This window comes from Bufo bufo, chromosome 6, assembly GCF_905171765.1.
Source record: "Bufo bufo chromosome 6, aBufBuf1.1, whole genome shotgun sequence".
NCBI lineage: Eukaryota > Metazoa > Chordata > Amphibia > Anura > Bufonidae > Bufo > Bufo bufo.
In genome coordinates, this window is record NC_053394.1 from 225,255,398 (window position 1) to 225,261,661 (window position 6,264).

Consider the following 6,264-nt stretch of genomic DNA (forward strand, 5'->3'; position numbering starts at 1 on the left):
CCAACAAAATGTCACTTCTGCAGCCCTGTACACAGGTACTGGGGGGCAGCAGCACAGCATACTGCAAGGGCAGAGCGTGAGCCCAGAGGCACAGGGCAGGTCAGCATTGCTGCGATCTCAGGAAGGTCACCTGTTAACCTCTTGGTCTGGATGTGGGGACAAACCCCTTACAGAATCCCTGCTTATTACATTGATGGGGGACCTGAGGAAGTCCCTACAAACGGACATTAAAGAAATGTTACTTCCACTGCAAAGAGAGATTACAGCTGTGGGTCACAGAACGTCTCACCTAGAAAATAAAATGGCGGAGTTCGCCAGAGCGCATAACGATCTTGTAGATTCACAAAATGAGAAAGACGAGGAGCTAAAGCTTCTGAGAGCGAAAGTAATTGATTTAGAGGACCTTTCCCGCAGGAACAATATCCGTTTTTGCGGCATTCCAGAGACAGTTAAACAGGAGGAACTGCACTGCACATAAGACCATTGTGACTCCCAGTTTTATCTATAATATAATGCTCCCTAAGGGATGTTTTTTGTCTTGTGGTAACAGCACCTACAATTACATTCCTGCTAATGTTATTGGAGGTCCCTATGCTAATGTTATTGGAGGTCCCTTCCCAGTCAACCCCCTATCAGGAGAGCTTACAGATCGGTTACCAAGACTTTATCAGAAGACTGTGACTCTACTTTACCCCTTCTCAGCCGTACAGAATATACAAGTTTGGGCGCCTCTATATTAGGAGTGCCTGGACTGGCTATATATAATACTCGTACTATAAATTCTATTGCATCGGTTTATCAGACATGCTTTTAGATATACAAGGCGTAAGAGGAGCAGTGCTAGAAACTAGATTCACTGTAGATTATCTGTTACTGAAAAATAATATAGGATGTCAAGATTTTAAAGGAATGTGCTGCTTTAATTTATCTGATCATTCCAGATCAATCCAGTCCCATATTCAAGCGTTACATGAAATTGCTAATAATATCAGGAAAGATGTTGATTCATCCTCTTGGTGGGACTGGTTATTGAGCTGGCTGCCGGATTTGAGTTGGTTTAGAACATTATTGATCAGTATATCATTATTATTGCTTCCTTAATTGTCATATGTTGATGCATCCAGTGTATCCCTTCCCTCATACAGATGTTTTGTGTAATGTGTCCAAAACCCACAGATCCTGGACAATCATATGCTACTTACCTCTCTATGAGAAAAAGAAGATAAGTCATATTCATGACTTAAGAGGGGATTGAAGGGTTAACAAGAATTAGCTGTATAATCTGTATGAAGGACAGGAGGTTGGGTGACATCATATTGAAGGGTGACTATATGTACATGTACCTCCTGTCTCTATAAGGAAAAGTTTCTAGTCAGCATTATTATAACAAGAGCTGCCTGTCTGTAGAAGGAACTGCTATTATTGTAATGAGAGCTGCAGCTATTCTTGTATGTATGCATGGATGTATATAAGGCCTGTACAACAAACAATAAATAGAACTGTTACTGACATCATACTGCTTGTGTCACTGACATGTTCTCCAGACGTCTGTCTTCGGGGACAAAGGAAGGAATCGAGGTGCATTGATAAGGAAATATTACCGTTTCACTCCAGACTTAGTTTTATTACTCAACGGGTTACACTTAGTGCCGAAGGCCTACCGCACGATTGTTTTTCATGTATTAACGGCTGCCAAAATCCTCATAGCTAAATACTGGAAATCTACTAAAGTCCCTAATATCTCAGAGGTTGTCAATCGTGTCAGCTATCACTGTAAAATGGAAGGTACCTTGGCATCATGTCAGGGCATGTTTACAAACTACTTGAAAAGCTGGGGGGTTGGAAACATAAATTCCCTACACCTACCAGATAATAAAGAGAGAAGGGGAAAATCTTTGGGAGTAGGTGATCTTTGTATGTCAATGCGAGGCGTGTCAAATCCGCCTGTGAGGGTGCACTATGTCCTTCTTCAACAATAGATCTTTGAATAGCTCTTGGGTTTTGTAAATACCATTCGTGTATAAGTGGAGTCGGGTATTCTATATAACATCGGACCATGGATAGGTTGTTGTTATGTTTATGTTTTGTTTTTTTCTCCCCTATGTCCCTCCTACTTCTCCCCTCTCCCTGATACGGGCAATCAATGGATGCAGAGCCATGACTTTTTGTAATATCAAGATTATTTAATATATACAGCTTTCATATTCTGTTACCAAAAAAACACTTTTTTGGCAATCTACAACATCTGGATTAGTCAGTGTGCAATTTAAGCTAGAAATACACCCATCATTTTCTGGGGTTTGAAAAACACACTTTTTGTCAAAAAAAAACTATATTTTCCTGATCTGCAAGTGTTAAATTCAAGTTTAATATATACAACTTTCATATTCTGCAAAAAAAGGGGTTTCAAGGAATCCAGCTCCACTTTGGTAAAAGGAATCTTTTTATTTTTGCTTCAGGTAAAATCTCATCCATAAGTACAAAAAATATACGCATTTCGGGCTACCAGAGACAATTCCAGCCCTTCCTTATGACACAGTAAGACATTGAAAGTGGGATCCTTTATAGGGGATAATGCACCTGTTTTCACTAATTGTGTTCACATGACTGCATCCGCCCCCAGAAAGGTGCCACACCTATGAACAACTCTTCTCATGAAAATGAAAATAGACCAAAACCCCAGTAAAAAACTATGCAAAAAATCACGCATAAGGAGATCCCCTAGATATTCGTTACCAAAAATGAAAAAAGAAAAAGCTGCACGGATTATGGAGTGTAGATTATTGCTGTAGGATTAAATCCAGACGTTTATTTAAACCATCTGGTTGACGTGTATTCAGTGCAAAAATCCAGAAGGACTCTCTATTTAATAGTTTTCTTCTGTGGTCCTCTCCACGTTTGGGCAAAAAAAAACTTTTTCTATGCCATGTACCACCATATCTGATGTGCCCCCACCATGGCAAACAGCAAAATGCAGACTAGCTGCAGATACATTGCGATTGACATGGTGGGGCACATCAGAAATGTGCTTACGTATTCTGACTTTCATAGCATTAATGGTGCACCCCACATATTGCAGATTACACTTTTTGCATGTAATTAAATAAACTGCATGGGTTATATTACAATTGAGGTATGATTTCACTTGAAATACTCTGTCAGTTGATGCTGAAACAAAAGTATTGGAGATCAACATGTGTGTGCAACAAATACACCTGTGGTATCCACACCTATAGCTCCCTTTGGTCTTAAGCCAGACTGGTTGCGATTTTTTTCTTTTCCTGGTATAGACTAGGACTGACATAATTGGCGATGGTAGGCACTCTTCTGGCTGCACATTGAACCCCATCTACAACTATGACAGTCCACAGAAGTTCGGGCTTGGGATCAGTGTTCTGTAGATTGTATTATTTTCCCTTATAACATGGTTATAAGGGAAAATAATAGCATTCTGAATACAGAATGCATAGTAAAACAGCGCTGGAGGGGTTAAAAAATAAATAAAATAATTTAACTCACCTTAGTCCACTTGATCGCATAGCCCGCCATCTCCTTCTGTCTCCTTTGTTGAATAGGACCTGTGGTGAGCATTAATTACAGGAACAGGACCTTTGATGACGTCACTCCGGTCATCACATGATCCATCACCATGGTAAAAGATAATGTGACGTACCATGTGATGACCGGAGTGACGTCATCAAAGGTCCTGTTCCTGTATTTAATGCTCACCACATTTCCTATTCAACAAAGGAGACAGAAGGAGAAGCCGGGCTACGCGATCATGTGGACTAAGGTGAGTTAAATATTTTTATTTATTTTTTAACCCCTCCAGCGCTGTTTTACTATGCATCTGTATTCAGAATGCTATTATTTTTCCTTATAACCATGATATAAGGAAAAATAATAATGATCGGGTCTCCATCCCGATCGTCTCCTAGCAACCGTGCGTGAAAATCGCACCGCATCCGCACTTGCTTGCGAATGCTTGCAATTTTAAAAAAACCACCATTCACTTCTAAGGGGGCTTAGGTTGCGTGAAATACGCTGATTATAGAGCATAAGTGAAGCGTGAAAATCAACGCTCATGTGAACAGCCCCATAGAAATGAATGGGTCGGTATTCAGTGCAGGTGCAATGCGTTCACCTCACGCATCGCATCCGCGCGGAATACTCGCCCGTGTGAAAGGGGCCTTAAATAGAGAGTCCTTCTGGATTTTTGCACTGAATACATGTCAACCAGATTGTTTAAATAAACGTCTGGATTTCATCCTACAGCAATAATCTACACTCCATAATCCGTGCAGCTTTTTTCTTTTTTCATTTTTGGTAACAAATATCTAGGGGATCTTCCTCTTCCTTTTCTCCTTTATATTATTACGTGTTATTATATTCTAGTAATTTTTATCCAGCATAATCCTTATGCGTGATTTTTTGCATAGTTTTTTACTATGTTATATATGTTTTTTTTGTTTTTTTTTGGTCTATTTTCATTTTCATGAGAAGAGTTGTTCATAGGTGTGGCACCTTTCTGGGGGCAGATGCAGTCATGTGAACACAATTAGTGAAAACAGGTGCATTATCCCCTATAAAGGATCCCACTTTCAATGTCTTACTGTGTCATGAGGAAGGGCTGGAATTGTCTCTGGTAGCCCGAAACGCGTAGACAAGACTGTTATATTTTTTGTACTTATGGATGAGATTTTACCGCAAGCAAAAATAAAAAGATTCCTTTTACCAAAGTGGAGCTGGATTCCTTGAAACCCTTTTTTTGCACTTCTACCTGGACCTGACACGGGTCATCCGTGCTCACAAGGTGTAGGAGGGGCAGGTGAGAGCTGCTGAACTTTCCTTTTCTTTAGCTTTCATATTCTGTTTACACTTACACTTTTTTGGCAATCTACAACATCTGGATTAGTCAGTGTGTAATTTAAGCTAGAAATATACCCATCATTTTCTGGGGTTTGAAAAACACTCTTTTTTGACAAAAAAACACTATTTTCAGACCTACACTGGTTCAGACCGTGTGAGATACACCCTTCCCATACAGGGGTTTGATTCAGGCATTTTAAACACAGCCATTTGAAATACAGCCATTTTGGTCAAAGAAATATTTAATTTAGGCCTACACTGGTTCAGACCGTGTGAGATACACCCTCTACATACAGGGGTTTGATTCAGGCATTTGAAATACAGCCATTTGAAATACAGCAATTTTGGGCAAAGAAATATTTAATTTAGGCCTACACTGGTTCAGGCCATGTGATATACACCCTCTACATACATGGGTTTGATTCAGGCATTTGAAATACAGCCATTTGAAATACAGCCATATTGGGCAAATAAATATTTGATTCAAGCCTACACTGGTTCAGGCCGTGTGAGATACACCCTCTACATACAGGGGTTTGATTCAGGCATTTGAAATACAGCCATTTGAAATACAGCCATATTGGGCAAATAAATATTTGATTCAAGCCTACACTGGTTCAGGCAGTGTGAGATACATACTCTACATACAGGGGTTTGATTCAGGCATTTGAAATACAGCCATTTTGTGAAAATAAATCTTTAATTCAGGCCTACACTGTTTCAGGCCGTGTGAGATACACCCTCTACATACAGGGGTTTGATTCAGGCATTTGAAATACAGCCATTTTGGGCAAAGAAATCTTTAATTCAGGCCTACAGTGGGTCAGGCCGTGTGAGATACTGTCATGCCCCACTCTGACGATGTGCGGAGGTCGGCCAGGATTGCAGCACGAGTTTAGTGTTTGTTTTGGAGCCGTGCTGGATCCGCCTCTCATCAGGTTCACTGGGTGGGGTCATTAGTTTAAAGGGCTCACCAGCCCAGTGCTCTGAGCGGATTATACCAATCATTGTGGTCTTGGAAGCTAGGAAGGAAGGTTCTCTGTCTGTTCCAGCTCAGAGAGATAAGTGGGATTTCTGGTTTAGTTATTTTGTTAAATCAACTGCGGTCTTAAATATAAACGGTACACTCCCGCAATTTACAAAATAACACAATGAAGAAAAAGAGTGCATAACACACCGGTATGAGAAAATGCAAATCAATTTTATTACAATATCCATAAAAGACATACATGATACATAATATATGACAATAAATAAGCAGGGACAACCACAATCCTGCATCACGCTGCTACCTGCCCCATCAAATGGATGGATATTATAAGATCTCCATGTATATATAGTATCTGAATGGCCAATTATCCCAATGGATATAGTGCCAGATTAATAGGGGATCTA